This window comes from Drosophila ficusphila, unplaced genomic scaffold, assembly GCF_018152265.1.
Source record: "Drosophila ficusphila isolate 14025-0441.05 unplaced genomic scaffold, ASM1815226v1 contig_657, whole genome shotgun sequence".
Lineage (NCBI taxonomy): Eukaryota > Metazoa > Arthropoda > Insecta > Diptera > Drosophilidae > Drosophila > Drosophila ficusphila.
The window spans coordinates 12,473-37,693 of NW_025064589.1; the positions used below are offsets into that span (position 1 = coordinate 12,473).

The following is a 25,221-nucleotide window of genomic DNA, read 5'->3' on the forward strand; positions in this document are numbered from 1 at the left end:
ACGAGACTTGGCTGAGCGGACTAATATTATTAAAACTCAAGATAATAACGTTGAAACGTGCGCCAAGGTTATATATGTATATATATAATAACAATTGGTTTCCAATTATTATCGTTAATTTTTGGTGGCAGGCTAATATAATGTATATTAAATTAGTACCTGCCTTAAAATCGGACGCACTATATCGTTTGCCGGTATAGTGAGTTCAAATAAAATAATAATATTTTTTAATAATATTATTATTAAATAAATACTTATTTTTCATATGCGCTCGGTTTTATATTATATATCATTCGAGAGTTATATGGAAAAATGTTAAATTTTAAATTTAACATCAAAATACAAATGATTTAATTCAATATTTATATTGATTAAACAAAAATTGCAAATGTGTGGATACATAAATAATTATGTATGTTGAAATAAAATGATATTTTAGAATAAAATATTGTACATATAATAAAATTATAGTAGCAAATATATATTAAATAAAAATTATGTTATAAAATTATACATACATACGTATATTTATATATATGATGTAATGAATAATTCTTATAACATCTAAAACTTGTTATATTAGTGGCGAAACAAGTATAAAACAAAACATAAAAGAAGGATTACGAATGCTATACAAGTTTTGGCCGTAATCAAATTCAAAAAATAGAATATTAAAATAATAGATCTATAATATTTATATTGCATTATTTCTATTCGAAAATATGAATGAAATATGTAAAGAAAAACATTATTCTGGTTGATCCTGCCAGTAGTTATATGCTTGTCTCAAAGATTAAGCCATGCATGTCTAAGTACACACGAATTAAAAGTGAAACCGCAAAAGGCTCATTATATCAGTTATGGTTCCTTAGATCGTTAACAGTTACTTGGATAACTGTGGTAATTCTAGAGCTAATACATGCAATTAAAACATGAACCTTTATGGGACATGTGCTTTTATTAGGCTAAAACCAAGCGATCGCAAGATCGTTATATTGGTTGAACTCTAGATAACATGCAGATCGTATGGTCATGTACCGACGACAGATCTTTCAAATGTCTGCCCTATCAACTTTTGATGGTAGTATCTAGGACTACCATGGTTGCAACGGGTAACGGGGAATCAGGGTTCGATTCCGGAGAGGGAGCCTGAGAAACGGCTACCACATCTAAGGAAGGCAGCAGGCGCGTAAATTACCCACTCCCAGCTCGGGGAGGTAGTGACGAAAAATAACAATACAGGACTCATATCCGAGGCCCTGTAATTGGAATGAGTACACTTTAAATCCTTTAACAAGGACCAATTGGAGGGCAAGTCTGGTGCCAGCAGCCGCGGTAATTCCAGCTCCAATAGCGTATATTAAAGTTGTTGCGGTTAAAACGTTCGTAGTTGAACTTGTGCTTCATACGGGTAGTACAACTTACATTTGTGGTTAGTACTATACCTTTATGTATGTAAGCGTATTACCGGTGGAGTTCTTATATGTGATTAAGTACTTGTATTTTTTCATATGTTCCTCCTATTTAAAAACCTGCATTAGTGCTCTTAAACGAGTGTTATTGTGGGCCGGTACAATTACTTTGAACAAATTAGAGTGCTTAAAGCAGGCTTCAAATGCCTGAATATTCTGTGCATGGGATAATGAAATAAGACCTCTGTTCTGCTTTCATTGGTTTTCAGATCAAGAGGTAATGATTAATAGAAGCAGTTTGGGGGCATTAGTATTACGACGCGAGAGGTGAAATTCTTGGACCGTCGTAAGACTAACTTAAGCGAAAGCATTTGCCAAAGATGTTTTCATTAATCAAGAACGAAAGTTAGAGGTTCGAAGGCGATCAGATACCGCCCTAGTTCTAACCATAAACGATGCCAGCTAGCAATTGGGTGTAGCTACTTTTATGGCTCTCTCAGTCGCTTCCCGGGAAACCAAAGCTTTTGGGCTCCGGGGGAAGTATGGTTGCAAAGCTGAAACTTAAAGGAATTGACGGAAGGGCACCACCAGGAGTGGAGCCTGCGGCTTAATTTGACTCAACACGGGAAAACTTACCAGGTCCGAACATAAGTGTGTAAGACAGATTGATAGCTCTTTCTCGAATCTATGGGTGGTGGTGCATGGCCGTTCTTAGTTCGTGGAGTGATTTGTCTGGTTAATTCCGATAACGAACGAGACTCAAATATATTAAATAGATATCTTCAGGATTATGGTGTTGAAGCTTATATAGCCTTCATTCATGGTGGGCAGTAAAATGTTTATTGTGTTTGAATGTGTTTATGTAAGTGGAGCCGTACCTGTTGGTTTGTCCCATTATAAGGACACTAGCTTCTTAAATGGACAAATTGCGTCTAGCAATAATGAGATTGAGCAATAACAGGTCTGTGATGCCCTTAGATGTCCTGGGCTGCACGCGCGCTACAATGAAAGTATCAACGTGTATTTCCTAGACCGAGAGGTCCGGGTAAACCGCTGAACCACTTTCATGCTTGGGATTGTGAACTGAAACTGTTCACATGAACTTGGAATTCCCAGTAAGTGTGAGTCATTAACTCGCATTGATTACGTCCCTGCCCTTTGTACACACCGCCCGTCGCTACTACCGATTGAATTATTTAGTGAGGTCTCCGGACGTGATCACTGTGACGCCTTGCGTGTTACGGTTGTTTCGCAAAAGTTGACCGAACTTGATTATTTAGAGGAAGTAAAAGTCGTAACAAGGTTTCCGTAGGTGAACCTGCGGAAGGATCATTATTGTATATAATATCTTTACCGTAAACAACAATAACTTGTTTTAATTATAAAATATATTTTTATAATATAACAAGATAAAATTGCCAAACAATTATATATTTATAAAAAAAAGAAGTTCAATGAAAATTTGGATTAAATTTTTTTATAAATAAAATCAAGCAAACAAGAATAATAATCAAGCAAATTAAATTGTATTATAATATATTCACAAATTTATGTTTATATATTATAATATGAAACTTGCGTGTATATGGACCATAATATACACGCGTTGCGAATATGTATTGTTCATCATAGTTATGGGCATACATTGGCTAATGCAACAACCTAAAATGTTGAATGTTGTACCTGGTTTACTTCAGGTTAATGTTTTATATAAAAAACGCAATATTATATCACATTAAAATTATATGAAATTGTAAATTATCCAAGTAATAAATGGTATAATATTGTTTATATAAAACTAAGACATTTCGCAGCATTTCGTTTTAGGTATAAAAAAAAGATTTATTGAAGGAATTGATATATGCCAGTAAAATGGTGTATTTTTAATTTCTTTCAATAAATTCATATTTGACAAATTGAAATAATAAATATAAAAACTCTAAGCGGTGGATCACTCGGCTCATGGGTCGATGAAGAACGCAGCAAACTGTGCGTCATCGTGTGAACTGCAGGACACATGAACATCGACATTTTGAACGCATATCGCAGTCCATGCTGTTATGGTACTTTAATTAATTTTTTAGTGCTGCTTGGACTACATATGGTTGAGGGTTGTAAGACTATGCTAATTAAGTTGTTTAGAAATTTGGTAATCAAATTTCTAAGCATATGGTATATTATTGGATAAAAATTTTAATTAAATATAATTATTATTTTTATTCATAATATTAAAATATCTATGGAAAACATTATCTCACATTATAAATAATTTGATTGTGAAAAACGAAGAAAAATATTTTCATTTTCAATCATATAATACTGAGGAATGTCTAGCATAAAAAATGTTTGAAATATTTTTCATCTAGAATTGTCTCTTATTAATGATTTAGTAAAATTGAAATCTTTTGTAAATGTTATTGTTCTTCGTTAAATTCGTTTAAAACTCATAACTAAATTAAAACTAATTAACGAAAAAAATTTTTATACGAATTCATTAAATGTTTCTCCATTATATAAATGTAAAGAATATATTGAAAAAAAAATGTTATATACAACCTCAACTCATATGGGACTACCCCCTGAATTTAAGCATATTAATTAGGGGAGGAAAAGAAACTAACTAGGATTTTCTTAGTAGCGGCGAGCGAAAAGAAATCAGTTCAGCACTAAGTCACTTTGTCTATATGGCAAATGTGAGATGCAGTGTATGGAGCGTCAATATTCTAGTATGAGAAATTAACGATTTAAGTCCTTCTTAAATGAGGCCATTTACCCATAGAGGGTGCCAGGCCCGTATAACGTTAATGATTACTAGATGATGTTTCCAAAGAGTCGTGTTGCTTGATAGTGCAGCACTAAGTGGGTGGTAAACTCCATCTAAAACTAAATATAACCATGAGACCGATAGTAAACAAGTACCGTGAGGGAAAGTTGAAAAGAACTCTGAATAGAGAGTTAAATAGTACGTGAAACTGCTTAGAGGTTAAGCCCGATGAACCTGAATATCCATTATGGAAAATTCATCATTAAAATTGTAATATTTAAACAATATTATGATAATAGTGTGCATTTTTTCCATATAAGGACATTGTAATCTATTAGCATACAAAATTTATCATAAAATATGGCTTATAGTTTATTTAAATTAAAATGCTTGCGTTTTAACACAAAATAAATGTCATTAATTTGATAAAGTGCTGATAGATTTATATGATTACAGTGCGTTAATTTTTCGGAATTATATAATGGCATAATTATCAATGATTTTTGTGTTTATTATATGCACTTGTATGATTAACAATGCGAAAGATTCAGGATACCTTCGGGACCCGTCTTGAAACACGGACCAAGGAGTCTAACATATGTGCAAGTTATTGGGATATAAACCTAATAGCGTAATTAACTTGACTAATAATGGGATTAGTTTTTTAACTATTTATAGTTAATTAACACAATCCCGGGGCGTTCTATATAGTTATGTATAATGATATTTATATTATTTATGCCTCTAACTGGAACGTACCTTGAGCATATATGCTGTGACCCGAAAGATGGTGAACTATACTTGATCAGGTTGAAGTCAGGGGAAACCCTGATGGAAGACCGAAACAGTTCTGACGTGCAAATCGATTGTCAGAATTGAGTATAGGGGCGAAAGACCAATCGAACCATCTAGTAGCTGGTTCCTTCCGAAGTTTCCCTCAGGATAGCTGGTGCATTTTAATATTATATAAAATAATCTTATCTGGTAAAGCGAATGATTAGAGGCCTTAGGGTCGAAACGATCTTAACCTATTCTCAAACTTTAAATGGGTAAGAACCTTAACTTTCTTGATATGAAGTTTAAGGTTATGATATAATGTGCCCAGTGGGCCACTTTTGGTAAGCAGAACTGGCGCTGTGGGATGAACCAAACGTAATGTTACGGTGCCCAAATTAACAACTCATGCAGATACCATGAAAGGCGTTGGTTGCTTAAAACAGCAGGACGGTGATCATGGAAGTCGAAATCCGCTAAGGAGTGTGTAACAACTCACCTGCCGAAGCAACTAGCCCTTAAAATGGATGGCGCTTAAGTTGTATACCTATACATTACCGCTAAAGTAGATGATTTATATTACTTGTAATATAAATTTTGAAACTTTAGTGAGTAGGAAGGTACAATGGTATGCGTAGAAGTGTTTGGCGTAAGCCTGCATGGAGCTGCCATTGGTACAGATCTTGGTGGTAGTAGCAAATAATCGAATGAGACCTTGGAGGACTGAAGTGGAGAAGGGTTTCGTGTGAACAGTGGTTGATCACGAGTTAGTCGGTCCTAAGTTCAAGGCGAAAGCCGAAAATTTTCAAGTAAAAAACTAATGACTAAATAAATATATATACAAGCCAAAAATAATATACTTGAATAATTTTGAACGAAAGGGAATACGGTTCCAATTCCGTAACCTGTTGAGTATCCGTTTGTTATTAAATATGGGCCTCGTGCTCATCCTGGCAACAGGAACGACCATAAAGAAGCCGTCGAGAGATATCGGAAGAGTTTTCTTTTCTGTTTTATAGCCGTACTACCATGGAAGTCTTTCGCAGAGAGATATGGTAGATGGGCTAGAAGAGCATGACATATACTGTTGTGTCGATATTTTCTCCTCGGACCTTGAAAATTTATGGTGGGGACACGCAAACTTCTCAACAGGCCGTACCAATATCCGCAGCTGGTCTCCAAGGTGAAGAGTCTCTAGTCGATAGAATAATGTAGGTAAGGGAAGTCGGCAAATTAGATCCGAAACTTCGGGATAAGGATTGGCTCTGAAGATTGAGATAGTCGGGCTTGATTGGGAAACAATAACATGGTTTATGTGCTCGTTCTGGGTAAATAGAGTGTCTATCATTTATGGTGGTTACTTGTTCCCCGGATAGTTTAGTTACGTAGCCAATTGTGGAACTTTCTTGCTAAAATTTTTAAGAATACTAATTGGCTCAAACCGATTAGTTCTTATTAATTATAACGATTATCAATTAACAATCAATTCAGAACTGGCACGGACTTGGGGAATCCGACTGTCTAATTAAAACAAAGCATTGTGATGGCCCTAGCGGGTGTTGACACAATGTGATTTCTGCCCAGTGCTCTGAATGTCAAAGTGAAGAAATTCAAGTAAGCGCGGGTCAACGGCGGGAGTAACTATGACTCTCTTAAGGTAGCCAAATGCCTCGTCATCTAATTAGTGACGCGCATGAATGGATTAACGAGATTCCTACTGTCCCTATCTACTATCTAGCGAAACCACAGCCAAGGGAACGGGCTTGGAATAATTAGCGGGGAAAGAAGACCCTTTTGAGCTTGACTCTAATCTGGCAGTGTAAGGAGACATAAGAGGTGTAGAATAAGTGGGAGATATTAGGCTTCGGTTTGATATCGCCAATGAAATACCACTACTCTTATTGTTTCCTTACTTACTTGATTAAATGGAACGTGTATCATTTCCTAGCCATTATACGGATATATTTATTATATCTTATGGTATTGGGTTTTGATGCAAGCTTCTTGATCAAAGTATCACGAGTTTGTTATATAATCGCAAACAAATTCTTTAATAAAACGATGCATTTATGTATTTTTGATTTGAAAATTTGGTATAACTCCAATTACTCAGGTATGATCCAATTCAAGGACATTGCCAGGTAGGGAGTTTGACTGGGGCGGTACATCTCTCAAATAATAACGGAGGTGTCCCAAGGCCAGCTCAGTGCGGACAGAAACCACACATAGAGCAAAAGGGCAAATGCTGACTTGATCTCGGTGTTCAGTACACACAGGGACAGCAAAAGCTCGGCCTATCGATCCTTTTGGTTTAAAGAGTTTTTAACAAGAGGTGTCAGAAAAGTTACCATAGGGATAACTGGCTTGTGGCGGCCAAGCGTTCATAGCGACGTCGCTTTTTGATCCTTCGATGTCGGCTCTTCCTATCATTGTGAAGCAAAATTCACCAAGCGTTGGATTGTTCACCCATGCAAGGGAACGTGAGCTGGGTTTAGACCGTCGTGAGACAGGTTAGTTTTACCCTACTAATGACAAAACGTTGTTGCGACAGCATTCCTGCGTAGTACGAGAGGAACCGCAGGTACGGACCAATGGCACAATACTTGTTCGAGCGAACAGTGGTATGACGCTACGTCCGTTGGATTATGCCTGAACGCCTCTAAGGTCGTATCCGTGCTGGACTGCAATGATAAATAAGGGGCAATTTGCATTGTATGGCTTCTAAACCATTTAAAGTTTATAATTCATTTTATAAACGACAATGGATGTGATGCCAATGTAATTTGTAACATAGTAAATTGGGAGGATCTTCGATCACCTGATGCCGCGCTAGTTACATATAAAAACATTATTTAATACAATGACAAAGCCTAGAATCAATTGTAAACGACTTTTGTAACAGGCAAGGTGTTGTAAGTGGTTGAGCAGCTGCCATACTGCGATCCACTGAAGCTTATCCTTTGCTTGATGATTCGATATTTAATAAAATAACGAAATGGAAAGAATATTATAATTATTAAATTTATTTTGATAATTATAATTTTGGATTTTTGGGGAATCCAAAGAAAAAGGTAGCCAAAAAGTACTCGTCATATTATTAGTGACGCATATAAGATCATGTCAAAGTAAAAGAAACAAAGTAATGTTTGAGATTAACTATGAATCCACTTTTACGGTAGCCAAATGTTCCGTCATATTATTAGTGACGCATATAAGATCATGTCAAAGTAAAAGAAACAAAGTAATGTTTGAGATTAACTATGAATCCACTTTTACGGTAGCCAAATGTTCCGTCATATTATTAGTGACGCATATAAGATCATGTCAAAGTAAAAGAAACAAAGTAATGTTTGAGATTAACTATGAATCCACTTTTACGGTAGCCAAATGTCCCGTCATATTATTAGTGACGCATATAAGATCATGTCAAAGTAAAAGAAACAAAGTAATGTTTGAGATTAACTATGAATCCACTTTTACCGTAGCCAAATATTCCGTCATATTATTAGTGACGCATATAAGATCATGTCAAAGTAAAAGAAACAAAGTAATGTTTGAGATTAACTATGAATCCACTTTTACGGTAGCCAAATGTTCCGTCATATTATTAGTGACGCATATAAGATCATGTCAAAGTAAAAGAAACAAAGTAATGTTTGAGATTAACTATGAATCCACTTTTACGGTAGCCAAATGTTCCGTCATATTATTAGTGACGCATATAAGATCATGTCAAAGTAAAAGAAACAAAGTAATGTTTGAGATTAACTATGAATCCACTTTTACGGTAGCCAAATGTTCCGTCATATTATTAGTGACGCATATAAGATCATGTCAAAGTAAAAGAAACAAAGTAATGTTTGAGATTAACTATGAATCCACTTTTACGGTAGCCAAATGTTCCGTCATATTATTAGTGACGCATATAAGATCATGTCAAAGTAAAAGAAACAAAGTAATGTTTGAGATTAACTATGAATCCACTTTTACGGTAGCCAAATGTCCCGTCATATTATTAGTGACGCATATAAGATCATGTCAAAGTAAAAGAAACAAAGTAATGTTTGAGATTAACTATGAATCCACTTTTACGGTAGCCAAATGTCCCGTCATATTATTAGTGACGCATATAAGATCATGTCAAAGTAAAAGAAACAAAGTAATGTTTGAGATTAACTATGAATCCACTTTTACCGTAGCCAAATATTCCGTCATATTATTAGTGACGCATATAAGATCATGTCAAAGTAAAAGAAACAAAGTAATGTTTGAGATTAACTATGAATCCACTTTTACGGTAGCCAAATGTCCCGTCATATTATTAGTGACGCATATAAGATCATGTCAAAGTAAAAGAAACAAAGTAATGTTTGAGATTAACTATGAATCCACTTTTACCGTAGCCAAATGTTCCGTCATATTATTAGTGACGCATATAAGATCATGTCAAAGTAAAAGAAACAAAGTAATGTTTGAGATTAACTATGAATCCACTTTTACGGTAGCCAAATGTTCCGTCATATTATTAGTGACGCATATAAGATCATGTCAAAGTAAAAGAAACAAAGTAATGTTTGAGATTAACTATGAATCCACTTTTACGGTAGCCAAATGTCCCGTCATATTATTAGTGACGCATATAAGATCATGTCAAAGTAAAAGAAACAAAGTAATGTTTGAGATTAACTATGAATCCACTTTTACCGTAGCCAAATATTCCGTCATATTATTAGTGACGCATATAAGATCATGTCAAAGTAAAAGAAACAAAGTAATGTTTGAGATTAACTATGAATCCACTTTTACGGTAGCCAAATGTCCCGTCATATTATTAGTGACGCATATAAGATCATGTCAAAGTAAAAGAAACAAAGTAATGTTTGAGATAACTATATATAAACCTCTTTACGGTAACCAAGAGTCTCGTCACATTAATAATAATAGTTAATGAATGTATAGCCATATAGATGATTGGTGACCGGTAATGAATAAAAAAAAAACCTATATTTAATATATCTATAAATAATACATATTATTTGCGGAATCGTTCATATAATATTATACTATGATATAATATTATTAAAATAGGTAATTAATTTATTATTACGATATAAGTCACCCTGACTAACAAAAGATTTTTTAAAATACACAATTGAATGGCGGGAGTAACTGTAACTTTTAAAGTGTAGTTCAATGCCTTGTTAATCAATTAGTAATGTTCATCAATAAATTAATCAAATTCCTACTGTCCCGAAGAATTGCTACTGGGATAAAATTAAATTAAACCAACGCGGCTGGTGCTCACACTAAACACTTTTTTTCCATTAAAAATCATTATAGGTAGGCAAGGCAGTTTTGCCGATCAAAGTATTCTTCAAAATATATGAAATTATGATATCCGATATATATATATATATATATATGATATCAATAATATAAATAAATTTACCATATACATATGAAAATCAGTATGAATATCAATTATATGAAGAAATATATATCATATGTATATAAAAAAGTATGAAATATACCTATAAACCTACCTATAAGTGGTTGCCGACTCAAGTATTGTTTAAAACATATGATATGCATATGATTTTGTCAATAATATTAATAAATTAATCATATACATATGAAAATCAGCATAAATATCAATTATATTAAGAAATATATCATATGTATATAAAAAAGTATGAAATATACCTATAAACTCTTAAGTAAATTGAGAAAAAGCCACAGTGTGGGCTCATCTAGTACTGAAAACACCCGATATCTAGATAGGGTGTTCAAAAACTATTATAGGTAGGCAGTGGTTGCCGACCCAAGTATTGTTCAAAACATATGATATGCATATGATTTTGTCAATAATATTAATAAATTAACCATATACATATGAAAATCAGCATAAATATCAATTATATTAAGAAATATAACATATGTATATAAAAAAGTATGAAATATACCTATAAACTCTTAAGTAAATTGAGAAAAAGCCACAGTGTGGGCTCATCTAGTACTGAAAACACCCGATATCTAGATAGGGTGTTCAAAAACTATTATAGGTAGGCAGTGGTTGCCGACCCAAGTATTGTTCAAAACATATGATATGCATATGATTTTGTCAATAATATTAATAAATTAACCATATACATATGAAAATCAACATAAATATCAATTATATTAAGAAATATATCATATGTATATAAAAAAGTATGAAATATACCTATAAACTCTTAAGTAAATTAAGAGAAAGCCACAGTGTGGGCTCATCTAGTACAGAAAACACCCGATATCTAGATAGGGTGTTCAAAAACTATTATAGGTAGGCAGTGGTTGCCGACCCAAGTATTGTTCAAAACATATGATATGCATATGATTTTGTCAATAATATTAATAAATTAACCATATACATATGAAAATCAGCATAAATATCAATTATATTAAGAAATATATCATATGTATATAAAAAAGTATGAAATATACCTATAAACTCTTAAGTAAATTAAGAGAAAGCCACAGTGTGGGCTCATCTAGTACAGAAAACACCCGATATCTAGATAGGGTGTTCAAAAACTATTATAGGTAGGCAGTGGTTGCCGACCCAAGTATTGTTCAAAACATATGATATGCATATGATTTTGTCAATAATATAAATAAATTTACCATATACATATGAAAATCAGCATAAATATAAATTATATGAAGAAGTAATTCATATGTATATAAAAAGTACTGAATTCAATATTCTCTTAAGTTATTATAGGAGAATAACTGTAGGGTGGGTGGCAAGCCCAATTGAAAATGCCCGATTTCAAGACATCGATGCAAAAAACTACTATAGGATGGTCAGTGGATGTCCATCTAGAATTGATATAAATCTATGTATATAATATGATTTAGTCAATGTTGACAATATATATTATAATATTATCCGTATAAATTTGTTTCTTTATTCTTTTTGAATACGAGACTTGGCTGAGCGGACTAATATTATTAAAACTCAAGATAATAACGTTGAAACGTGCGCCAAGGTTATATATGTATATATATAATAACAATTGGTTTCCAATTATTATCGTTAATTTTTGGTGGCAGGCTAATATAATGTATATTAAATTAGTACCTGCCTTAAAATCGGACGCACTATATCGTTTGCCGGTATAGTGAGTTCAAATAAAATAATAATATTTTTTAATAATATTATTATTAAATAAATACTTATTTTTCATATGCGCTCGGTTTTATATTATATATCATTCGAGAGTTATATGGAAAAATGTTAAATTTTAAATTTAACATCAAAATACAAATGATTTAATTCAATATTTATATTGATTAAACAAAAATTGCAAATGTGTGGATACATAAATAATTATGTATGTTGAAATAAAATGATATTTTAGAATAAAATATTGTACATATAATAAAATTATAGTAGCAAATATATATTAAATAAAAATTATGTTATAAAATTATACATACATACGTATATTTATATATATGATGTAATGAATAATTCTTATAACATCTAAAACTTGTTATATTAGTGGCGAAACAAGTATAAAACAAAACATAAAAGAAGGATTACGAATGCTATACAAGTTTTGGCCGTAATCAAATTCAAAAAATAGAATATTAAAATAATAGATCTATAATATTTATATTGCATTATTTCTATTCGAAAATATGAATGAAATATGTAAAGAAAAACATTATTCTGGTTGATCCTGCCAGTAGTTATATGCTTGTCTCAAAGATTAAGCCATGCATGTCTAAGTACACACGAATTAAAAGTGAAACCGCAAAAGGCTCATTATATCAGTTATGGTTCCTTAGATCGTTAACAGTTACTTGGATAACTGTGGTAATTCTAGAGCTAATACATGCAATTAAAACATGAACCTTTATGGGACATGTGCTTTTATTAGGCTAAAACCAAGCGATCGCAAGATCGTTATATTGGTTGAACTCTAGATAACATGCAGATCGTATGGTCATGTACCGACGACAGATCTTTCAAATGTCTGCCCTATCAACTTTTGATGGTAGTATCTAGGACTACCATGGTTGCAACGGGTAACGGGGAATCAGGGTTCGATTCCGGAGAGGGAGCCTGAGAAACGGCTACCACATCTAAGGAAGGCAGCAGGCGCGTAAATTACCCACTCCCAGCTCGGGGAGGTAGTGACGAAAAATAACAATACAGGACTCATATCCGAGGCCCTGTAATTGGAATGAGTACACTTTAAATCCTTTAACAAGGACCAATTGGAGGGCAAGTCTGGTGCCAGCAGCCGCGGTAATTCCAGCTCCAATAGCGTATATTAAAGTTGTTGCGGTTAAAACGTTCGTAGTTGAACTTGTGCTTCATACGGGTAGTACAACTTACATTTGTGGTTAGTACTATACCTTTATGTATGTAAGCGTATTACCGGTGGAGTTCTTATATGTGATTAAGTACTTGTATTTTTTCATATGTTCCTCCTATTTAAAAACCTGCATTAGTGCTCTTAAACGAGTGTTATTGTGGGCCGGCACAATTACTTTGAACAAATTAGAGTGCTTAAAGCAGGCTTCAAATGCCTGAATATTCTGTGCATGGGATAATGAAATAAGACCTCTGTTCTGCTTTCATTGGTTTTCAGATCAAGAGGTAATGATTAATAGAAGCAGTTTGGGGGCATTAGTATTACGACGCGAGAGGTGAAATTCTTGGACCGTCGTAAGACTAACTTAAGCGAAAGCATTTGCCAAAGATGTTTTCATTAATCAAGAACGAAAGTTAGAGGTTCGAAGGCGATCAGATACCGCCCTAGTTCTAACCATAAACGATGCCAGCTAGCAATTGGGTGTAGCTACTTTTATGGCTCTCTCAGTCGCTTCCCGGGAAACCAAAGCTTTTGGGCTCCGGGGGAAGTATGGTTGCAAAGCTGAAACTTAAAGGAATTGACGGAAGGGCACCACCAGGAGTGGAGCCTGCGGCTTAATTTGACTCAACACGGGAAAACTTACCAGGTCCGAACATAAGTGTGTAAGACAGATTGATAGCTCTTTCTCGAATCTATGGGTGGTGGTGCATGGCCGTTCTTAGTTCGTGGAGTGATTTGTCTGGTTAATTCCGATAACGAACGAGACTCAAATATATTAAATAGATATCTTCAGGATTATGGTGTTGAAGCTTATATAGCCTTCATTCATGGTGGGCAGTAAAATGTTTATTGTGTTTGAATGTGTTTATGTAAGTGGAGCCGTACCTGTTGGTTTGTCCCATTATAAGGACACTAGCTTCTTAAATGGACAAATTGCGTCTAGCAATAATGAGATTGAGCAATAACAGGTCTGTGATGCCCTTAGATGTCCTGGGCTGCACGCGCTACAATGAAAGTATCAACGTGTATTTCCTAGACCGAGAGGTCCGGGTAAACCGCTGAACCACTTTCATGCTTGGGATTGTGAACTGAAACTGTTCACATGAACTTGGAATTCCCAGTAAGTGTGAGTCATTAACTCGCATTGATTACGTCCCTGCCCTTTGTACACACCGCCCGTCGCTACTACCGATTGAATTATTTAGTGAGGTCTCCGGACGTGATCACTGTGACGCCTTGCGTGTTACGGTTGTTTCGCAAAAGTTGACCGAACTTGATTATTTAGAGGAAGTAAAAGTCGTAACAAGGTTTCCGTAGGTGAACCTGCGGAAGGATCATTATTGTATATAATATCTTTACCGTAAACAACAATAACTTGTTTTAATTATAAAATATATTTTTATAATATAACAAGATAAAATTGCCAAACAATTATATATTTATAAAAAAAAGAAGTTCAATGAAAATTTGGATTAAATTTTTTTATAAATAAAATCAAGCAAACAAGAATAATAATCAAGCAAATTAAATTGTATTATAATATATTCACAAATTTATGTTTATATATTATAATATGAAACTTGCGTGTATATGGACCATAATATACACGCGTTGCGAATATGTATTGTTCATCATAGTTATGGGCATACATTGGCTAATGCAACAACCTAAAATGTTGAATGTTGTACCTGGTTTACTTCAGGTTAATGTTTTATATAAAAAACGCAATATTATATCACATTAAAATTATATGAAATTGTAAATTATCCAAGTAATAAATGGTATAATATTGTTTATATAAAACTAAGACATTTCGCAGCATTTCGTTTTAGGTATAAAAAAAAAGATTTATTGAAGGAATTGATATATGCCAGTAAAATGGTGTATTTTTAATTTCTTTCAATAAATTCATATTTGACAAATTGAAATAATAAATATAAAAACTCTAAGCGGTGGATCACTCGGCTCATGGGTCGATGAAGAACGCAGCAAACTGTGCGTCATCGTGTGAACTGCAGGACACATGAACATCGACATTTTGAACGCATATCGCAGTCCATGCTGTTATGGTACTTTAATTAATTTTTTAGTGCTGCTTGGACTACATATGGTTGAGGGTTGTAAGACTATGCTAATTAAGTTGTTTAGAAATTTGGTAATCAAATTTCTAAGCATATGGTATATTATTGGATAAAAATTTTAATTAAATATAATTATTATTTTTATTCATAATATTAAAATATCTATGGAAAACATTATCTCACATTATAAATAATTTGATTGTGAAAAACGAAGAAAAATATTTTCATTTTCAATCATATAATACTGAGGAATGTCTAGCATAAAAAATGTTTGAAATATTTTTCATCTAGAATTGTCTCTTATTAATGATTTAGTAAAATTGAAATCTTTTGTAAATGTTATTGTTCTTCGTTAAATTCGTTTAAAACTCATAACTAAATTAAAACTAATTAACGAAAAAAATTTTTATACGAATTCATTAAATGTTTCTCCATTATATAAATGTAAAGAATATATTGAAAAAAAAATGTTATATACAACCTCAACTCATATGGGACTACCCCCTGAATTTAAGCATATTAATTAGGGGAGGAAAAGAAACTAACTAGGATTTTCTTAGTAGCGGCGAGCGAAAAGAAATCAGTTCAGCACTAAGTCACTTTGTCTATATGGCAAATGTGAGATGCAGTGTATGGAGCGTCAATATTCTAGTATGAGAAATTAACGATTTAAGTCCTTCTTAAATGAGGCCATTTACCCATAGAGGGTGCCAGGCCCGTATAACGTTAATGATTACTAGATGATGTTTCCAAAGAGTCGTGTTGCTTGATAGTGCAGCACTAAGTGGGTGGTAAACTCCATCTAAAACTAAATATAACCATGAGACCGATAGTAAACAAGTACCGTGAGGGAAAGTTGAAAAGAACTCTGAATAGAGAGTTAAATAGTACGTGAAACTGCTTAGAGGTTAAGCCCGATGAACCTGAATATCCATTATGGAAAATTCATCATTAAAATTGTAATATTTAAACAATATTATGATAATAGTGTGCATTTTTTCCATATAAGGACATTGTAATCTATTAGCATACAAAATTTATCATAAAATATGGCTTATAGTTTATTTAAATTAAAATGCTTGCGTTTTAACACAAAATAAATGTCATTAATTTGATAAAGTGCTGATAGATTTATATGATTACAGTGCGTTAATTTTTCGGAATTATATAATGGCATAATTATCAATGATTTTTGTGTTTATTATATGCACTTGTATGATTAACAATGCGAAAGATTCAGGATACCTTCGGGACCCGTCTTGAAACACGGACCAAGGAGTCTAACATATGTGCAAGTTATTGGGATATAAACCTAATAGCGTAATTAACTTGACTAATAATGGGATTAGTTTTTTAACTATTTATAGTTAATTAACACAATCCCGGGGCGTTCTATATAGTTATGTATAATGATATTTATATTATTTATGCCTCTAACTGGAACGTACCTTGAGCATATATGCTGTGACCCGAAAGATGGTGAACTATACTTGATCAGGTTGAAGTCAGGGGAAACCCTGATGGAAGACCGAAACAGTTCTGACGTGCAAATCGATTGTCAGAATTGAGTATAGGGGCGAAAGACCAATCGAACCATCTAGTAGCTGGTTCCTTCCGAAGTTTCCCTCAGGATAGCTGGTGCATTTTAATATTATATAAAATAATCTTATCTGGTAAAGCGAATGATTAGAGGCCTTAGGGTCGAAACGATCTTAACCTATTCTCAAACTTTAAATGGGTAAGAACCTTAACTTTCTTGATATGAAGTTTAAGGTTATGATATAATGTGCCCAGTGGGCCACTTTTGGTAAGCAGAACTGGCGCTGTGGGATGAACCAAACGTAATGTTACGGTGCCCAAATTAACAACTCATGCAGATACCATGAAAGGCGTTGGTTGCTTAAAACAGCAGGACGGTGATCATGGAAGTCGAAATCCGCTAAGGAGTGTGTAACAACTCACCTGCCGAAGCAACTAGCCCTTAAAATGGATGGCGCTTAAGTTGTATACCTATACATTACCGCTAAAGTAGATGATTTATATTACTTGTAATATAAATTTTGAAACTTTAGTGAGTAGGAAGGTACAATGGTATGCGTAGAAGTGTTTGGCGTAAGCCTGCATGGAGCTGCCATTGGTACAGATCTTGGTGGTAGTAGCAAATAATCGAATGAGACCTTGGAGGACTGAAGTGGAGAAGGGTTTCGTGTGAACAGTGGTTGATCACGAGTTAGTCGGTCCTAAGTTCAAGGCGAAAGCCGAAAATTTTCAAGTAAAAAACTAATGACTAAATAAATATATATACAAGCCAAAAATAATATACTTGAATAATTTTGAACGAAAGGGAATACGGTTCCAATTCCGTAACCTGTTGAGTATCCGTTTGTTATTAAATATGGGCCTCGTGCTCATCCTGGCAACAGGAACGACCATAAAGAAGCCGTCGAGAGATATCGGAAGAGTTTTCTTTTCTGTTTTATAGCCGTACTACCATGGAAGTCTTTCGCAGAGAGATATGGTAGATGGGCTAGAAGAGCATGACATATACTGTTGTGTCGATATTTTCTCCTCGGACCTTGAAAATTTATGGTGGGGACACGCAAACTTCTCAACAGGCCGTACCAATATCCGCAGCTGGTCTCCAAGGTGAAGAGTCTCTAGTCGATAGAATAATGTAGGTAAGGGAAGTCGGCAAATTAGATCCGTAACTTCGGGATAAGGATTGGCTCTGAAGATTGAGATAGTCGGGCTTGATTGGGAAACAATAACATGGTTTATGTGCTCGTTCTGGGTAAATAGAGTGTCTATCATTTATGGTGGTTACTTGTTCCCCGGATAGTTTAGTTACGTAGCCAATTGTGGAACTTTCTTGCTAAAATTTTTAAGAATACTAATTGGCTCAAACCGATTAGTTCTTATTAATTATAACGATTATCAATTAACAATCAATTCAGAACTGGCACGGACTTGGGGAATCCGACTGTCTAATTAAAACAAAGCATTGTGATGGCCCTAGCGGGTGTTGACACAATGTGATTTCTGCCCAGTGCTCTGAATGTCAAAGTGAAGAAATTCAAGTAAGCGCGGGTCAACGGCGGGAGTAACTATGACTCTCTTAAGGTAGCCAAATGCCTCGTCATCTAATTAGTGACGCGCATGAATGGATTAACGACGGACGTGTGTTTTCGACGTGCTCCATTAACTTGTGAATAACTTTTGATTCCGTGCGAATTAATTGCTAATTTTTAGCTTAAAATTCGCGGATTCGCCTAGCGATTAAAATCGTGTAATTTTCCGGTCGGAAAAGTGCGGTTTTCCTCGCGAAAACATCGTGTGAAAGTTTGCAAACAACAGCACGTGTTGGAAATTTTCCGCTGCAGCTTGTGTGTGTGGGTGAGTAGAGCACAGCTTATTCTCCCCTACTCCCAATGGAGGGCGCGCTCTCTGAGAGCGAGCTGTCGGCGAGCAGTCGGGCCAGCAGTCGGCCCAGTAGTGCTGCGAGTACGGCGAGGCGTCGGCGCGGAAAGAGAGGGAAGGCGACGACGAGCGCGGTGCCGAAACCGACGCAGCCGAAGCTGTTGGCGCTTGACGTCAACGAGCCTCTGCCGGCGCCGGTAGGTGTGTTGGAGGAGAGCCCATTCTCCTCTCTCGAGGTGGCGTTGGCCTCAGCCTCTGCCGCTGCCGCTGGCGTCGCTGCCCTTTCCGCTGCTTCCCCCGCTGCCGCCTCCGCTGCTGCTCCCGCTGCTTCCCCTGCTGCTGCTCCCGCTGCTTCCCCTGCTGCTGCCCCCGCTGCTGCCCCTGCCGCTGCCCCCGCTGCTGCCCCCGCTGTCGCCAGGGATTCTGGTGGAGCCGCAGCTGCCCCCCCTGTCCCCGTCTCCCCTCCCGTCGTCGCGTCCGTCCATGGTACGGTGGCCGAGCTGGCCAAGATCAAGGACGGATTCTTGGAAGAGGTTGTTGCGTCGAATTTATCGACCAAGCAGGCCTGCGCCATGATGCGGTGCCTGAACAGGTATGAGGGCCTGGTGCTTGCGCTCTCGGCGCGGAATGCAGCCTTGGAGGCTCTCCGCGACCAGCAGCGAATGCCGCCGCCGCCGCCCCCGAAGTCCGTCATGGCGCAGGCTGTGGTCCCCATGCCACCTGCTGGGTATGCAGCCGCATATCCCAGCCTGCCAGCGCCTCAAGCTGCTCCGGTGCCTGCCCCGCGGAAGCCACGCGAGACGTGGTCCGCCGTTGTGGTGAGCAAGGACCCGACAGTGAGCGGAAAAGAGGTTGCAGAAAAGGTGCGCAGGGAGATCGCCCCTTCGCTTGGCGTACGTCTGCATGAGGTGAGAGGGCTTGCGCGTGGCGGTGCCATCATCCGCACCCCCTCATCAGGCGAAATTCGCAAGGTTGTCGCAAACAAGAAGTTTGCAGAAGTTGGCCTGGAGATCAAGCAGAGCCCGGCGCAGCGACCCAAGGTGGTCGTTAGCAACGTCGACACTGCGACGAAGCCAGCTGACTTTATGAAGGACCTCTACAGGAACAACTTCGCGGAAGTAATGGATGTGGCCTCCTTTGAAAAGGCGGTACATCTCGAGAAGCCATGGTCTGCGGCTGACGGCGCCACAGTCAATGTGACGCTCGATGTCAACGCCGTGGCCCTTGAGGTGCTGGATGGTGCAAAGGCGTACATCGGCTGGTTCGCGTATAACTGCCGAGCCTTGGTGCGCACGTACGCCTGCCACAGGTGCGTCGGATTCGACCACAAGGTCGCCCAGTGCCGGTACAAGGAGAACGTGTGCCGCCAGTGCGGACAGAACGGCCACAGTGCGCGGAGTTGCACGAACCCGGTGGACTGCCGGAACTGCCGCTTCAAGGGGTATGCCTCGGGACACAATATGTTGTCCCCAAGCTGCCCAGTGTATGCGGCTGTGCTGGCGAGGGTGAATGCTAGACACTAATGTTTAGCATCATCCAGGCAAACTGTGGCCGAGGCCGAGCTGCGACGGTCGAGCTCGGAGTCCGATTGAGGGAATCAGGATTTCTGTTCGCACTTTTGCAGGAGCCATATCCAGACGTCGGGAGGATGGATGTGCTGCCTGAAGGAATGAGGATCTTCGCCGATCGGCGAGGGAAGGCAGCCATCCTAGTGGATCACCAGGATGTCATCTGTATGCCAGTGGAGCCCCTCACCACCGACCACGGCGTATGCGTGAGCGTTAAAGGGAGTTTTGGCTCAATCTTCCTTTGCTCCGTATATTGCCAATTCGACGCCGACCTAGACCCGTATCTCAGATACATGGATGCGGTCCTGCTGCAGGCCAGCAGAACGCCGTGCATCATGGGACTTGATGCGAATGCAGTATCCCCCATGTGGTTTAGCAAACTCTCTCGGCAGACCGAGGGGCAAGCTAACCGCACCCGGGGTGAACTGCTGTCTGAGTGGATGCTGGAGAAAGGAGTCGTCGCTCTTAACCAGCACAGTGAGGTGTTCACGTTCGATAGCGGCAGAGCCCGCAGTGATATCGACGTGACGATCGCCAACGAAGCAGCATCTATGTGGGCCACATATGAGTGGAGAGTGGGCGAGTGGGAGTTAAGTGATCACAACAGGATTACTGTTGTTGCCACACCAACTACCACGCGCGCAGTTGAGAGCATAGCTCCTGTGCCGTCCTGGAACTTCTCCACTGCTCGCTGGCGATTGTTCGAAGAGGAATTGGTGAGCCGGGCAGCCGGACTTTCGGAAGACTTCTCTGAATCGCCGTTGGACCAGCAAGTTTCTGCCCTGCGGCAAGTGGTGCACGAGGCGTGCGACCTTGCGCTGGGTAGGAAGACGCCGAGATCGCCTAGGAGGAGAGCACGTTGGTGGACCGCCGACCTCAGCTCTGCGCGCCGCGAAGTCAGAAGACTTCGGCGCAGGCTCCAGGACGCCCGCCGACGGGGCGACGTCGAAAGGACTGAGCTGCTTGTGGTCGAACTGAGGATCGCCTCAGCCGGCTACAAGAAGCTCATTCTGAAGGCGAAGGAGGACAGCTGGAGAAACTTCGTGGGAGAGAACGCAGACGATCCATGGGGGCGCGTCTACAAGATTTGCCGCGGTCGTAACAAACGCTCGGAGATTGGGTGTCTTCGCGTAAACGGCGAGCTGGTCACCGATTGGGGTGACTGTGCGCGAGTGCTCCTCCGTAACTTTTTCCCAGTTGCGGAGTCAGATGCACCGATTGCCTACGCGGAGACAGTCCCACCGGCGCTCGATGAATTCGAGGTTGACGCTTGTGTCGCCAGGTTGAAGAGCAGACGCTCGCCTGGCATGGACGGCATCAACGGCACGATCTGCAAGGCGGTCTGGCGCGCCATACCTCAATACCTCACGAGGCTATTTTCCCGGTGTATCCGGTCGGGGTACTTTCCCAGCGAGTGGAAGTGTCCACGCGTAGTGGCGCTACTCAAGGGACCCGACAAGGACAAGTGCGAGCCATCCTCGTACAGGGGAATCTGTCTGCTGCCCGTTTTCGGCAAGGTGCTTGAGGGAATCATGGTGAATCGCGTTAGAGAAGTTCTTCCGGAAGGCTGCAGATGGCAGTTTGGATTTCGCCGAGGACGATGTGTGGAGGAAGCTTGGAGACACGTAAAGAGCAGTGTCGCCGCCAGCACGGCGCGATACGTGCTTGGACTTTTCGTGGACTTCAAAGGAGCTTTCGACAACGTCGAATGGTGCGCTGCACTGCGCCGATTGGCCGAGTTGGGATGCCGGGAAATGAGCTTGTGGCGAAGCTTCTTCTCCGGCCGAAGAGCAGTGATCCGAAGCAGTGTTGGTACCGTGGACGTACCAGTCACTAGAGGTTGCCCGCAGGGGTCAATCAGTGGCCCATTTATTTGGGATCTACTGATGGATGTACTGCTACAGCGCCTTGAGCCGTACTGCGCACTCAGCGCGTACGCGGATGACCTGCTTCTTCTCATCGAGGGAAACTCCCGACTCGCGCTTGAAGAAAAAGGAGCGCAACTAATGTCCATTGTTGAAACGTGGGGAGCAGAAATTGGTGTAACCGTTTCCACCAGCAAGACGGTGGTTATGCTGCTGAAGGGCAACATGGCGCGTACGCCATTGGTAAGATTTGCGGGAGCAAGCTTGCCGTATGTCCGCAGCTGCCGGTACCTTGGCATCAAAGTCAGTGAGCGCATGAGCTTCATGGTGCACATCACCTCGCTCAGAATGCGGATCACGGGAGTTGTTGGAGCATTGGCGCGTGTGCTTCGAGCCGACTGGGGCCTCAGTCCTCGAGCCAAGCGGACCATATATGCCGGACTCTTAGCACCCTGTGTGCTCTTTGGTGCCTCGGTATGGTATGTCAGTACGACGAGGCAAATAGTGGCCAGGAGGCGACTTATTGCCTGCCAAAGGCTGATCCTACTAGGAAGTCTTCCGGTATGCCGAACAGTGTCTTCCCTGGCACTGCAGGTTCTTGCTGGAGCTCCCCCGCTTGACTTAGCAGCAATGAAAATTGCTGTTAAGTTCAAGCTGAAGCGTGGATACCCGTTGGAGGAATACGACTGGCTCTACGGCGAAGACCTTTCAGGTCTAAGCTGGAAGCAGAGAATGGAGCGGATTGACGAGTGTCTATTGCGTGATTGGCAGGACAGATGGGATGATGTGGACTCCCCAGGACGGGTGACCCACAATTTCATCCCCAATGTCAGCCTCGTCCATCGAAATCCCAATTTTGGGTTTTCGATGCGCATGGGATTCCTGCTTACAGGGCACGGGTCGTTGAACGCATTTCTGCATAGCAGAGCTCTTAGCGATACCGCCGCATGCTCATGTGGCGATCCTAACGAGGATTGGGAGCACATCCTTTGTGCTTGCCCCCACTATGCAGATTTGCGCGACCTCAATGGACTTGGTGTGCAGCGCGTTGGCGAAACCTGGACATTTGGACGGATTCTGGAGGACGAGGACAGGACTCGGAGGCTGAAGGAGTTTGCTGAGGAAGTTTTCACCAGGAGAGGGAGGAACTCATAGTTCCTTTTTTGCTCACGCCGTGTGGTTAGCGGAGAAGAATACTGCCACAGCCCACCATTGCTTGTCGTAGGAGGCGACTAATATGGCATGGGCACTCTATCCGGGCTTGTCGGAGCCAAAAGGGAGGGTCCACCGAACCCTGCATTTCGGTACCACGGGTTGAGCAGTGCCTTCCAAGGCTGCTCATTGAGGTCGGCCCCCTTGTGGGAGTATCGTGGTGGCTGTGGTTGATACCTATATCGCGGGTAGAACTTTCAAGTTCGACGAAGAGTTGCGTATATACGACTCGGGTGCTGTGACCCTAAGATCAGAAGAGATTTTAGATAGATCTCGCTCCTCAGCAAGGGGGAGTGTTTGCCCGACAAGCACACACTCGAATTGCTACCGGGATAGTTGCTACGTACATAGCTGTAGCTTCTATTTTGGGGCGTTGGTCTGGCGCTTAATCTAGACACATGCACTATATACATGGGTATATAAGAGTGTCGTGGCTGTACTCCCTTCAATGTGGAACACGCCACGTTAAATAAAACTCGGAGGGATCCGATCCACACCACCTGTCCCTATCTACTATCTAGCGAAACCACAGCCAAGGGAACGGGCTTGGAATAATTAGCGGGGAAAGAAGACCCTTTTGAGCTTGACTCTAATCTGGCAGTGTAAGGAGACATAAGAGGTGTAGAATAAGTGGGAGATATTAGGCTTCGGTTTGATATCGCCAATGAAATACCACTACTCTTATTGTTTCCTTACTTACTTGATTAAATGGAACGTGTATCATTTCCTAGCCATTATACGGATATATTTATTATATCTTATGGTATTGGGTTTTGATGCAAGCTTCTTGATCAAAGTATCACGAGTTTGTTATATAATCGCAAACAAATTCTTTAATAAAACGATGCATTTATGTATTTTTGATTTGAAAATTTGGTATAACTCCAATTACTCAGGTATGATCCAATTCAAGGACATTGCCAGGTAGGGAGTTTGACTGGGGCGGTACATCTCTCAAATAATAACGGAGGTGTCCCAAGGCCAGCTCAGTGCGGACAGAAACCACACATAGAGCAAAAGGGCAAATGCTGACTTGATCTCGGTGTTCAGTACACACAGGGACAGCAAAAGCTCGGCCTATCGATCCTTTTGGTTTAAAGAGTTTTTAACAAGAGGTGTCAGAAAAGTTACCATAGGGATAACTGGCTTGTGGCGGCCAAGCGTTCATAGCGACGTCGCTTTTTGATCCTTCGATGTCGGCTCTTCCTATCATTGTGAAGCAAAATTCACCAAGCGTTGGATTGTTCACCCATGCAAGGGAACGTGAGCTGGGTTTAGACCGTCGTGAGACAGGTTAGTTTTACCCTACTAATGACAAAACGTTGTTGCGACAGCATTCCTGCGTAGTACGAGAGGAACCGCAGGTACGGACCAATGGCACAATACTTGTTCGAGCGAACAGTGGTATGACGCTACGTCCGTTGGATTATGCCTGAACGCCTCTAAGGTCGTATCCGTGCTGGACTGCAATGATAAATAAGGGGCAATTTGCATTGTATGGCTTCTAAACCATTTAAAGTTTATAATTCATTTTATAAACGACAATGGATGTGATGCCAATGTAATTTGTAACATAGTAAATTGGGAGGATCTTCGATCACCTGATGCCGCGCTAGTTACATATAAAAACATTATTTAATACAATGACAAAGCCTAGAATCAATTGTAAACGACTTTTGTAACAGGCAAGGTGTTGTAAGTGGTTGAGCAGCTGCCATACTGCGATCCACTGAAGCTTATCCTTTGCTTGATGATTCGA

At 39.4% G+C, this 25,221-nt stretch overlaps 5 non-coding genes and 1 pseudogene across 5 annotated transcripts; all 6 read left to right on the plus strand.

Annotated features, from left to right (window-relative positions):
- Positions 1 to 750: 750 nt before the first annotated feature.
- Positions 751 to 2,747, plus strand: LOC122320611. Its single transcript, XR_006245728.1, has one exon. It is a non-coding gene; the product is annotated as a small subunit ribosomal RNA (ribosomal RNA).
- A 600-nt stretch (positions 2,748 to 3,347) lies between these two features.
- Positions 3,348 to 3,527, plus strand: LOC122320627. Its single transcript, XR_006245739.1, has one exon. It is a non-coding gene; the product is annotated as a 5.8S ribosomal RNA (ribosomal RNA).
- A 437-nt stretch (positions 3,528 to 3,964) lies between these two features.
- LOC122320621 lies at positions 3,965 to 7,926 on the plus strand. Its single transcript, XR_006245738.1, has one exon. It is a non-coding gene; the product is annotated as a large subunit ribosomal RNA (ribosomal RNA).
- A 4,738-nt stretch (positions 7,927 to 12,664) lies between these two features.
- LOC122320615 lies at positions 12,665 to 14,659 on the plus strand. The gene has a single exon (XR_006245732.1). It is a non-coding gene; the product is annotated as a small subunit ribosomal RNA (ribosomal RNA).
- Positions 14,660 to 15,260: 601 nt separating this feature from the next.
- Positions 15,261 to 15,440, plus strand: LOC122320629. Its single transcript, XR_006245740.1, has one exon. It is a non-coding gene; the product is annotated as a 5.8S ribosomal RNA (ribosomal RNA).
- Positions 15,441 to 15,877: 437 nt separating this feature from the next.
- On the plus strand, positions 15,878 to 25,221 carry LOC122320625 (annotated as a pseudogene).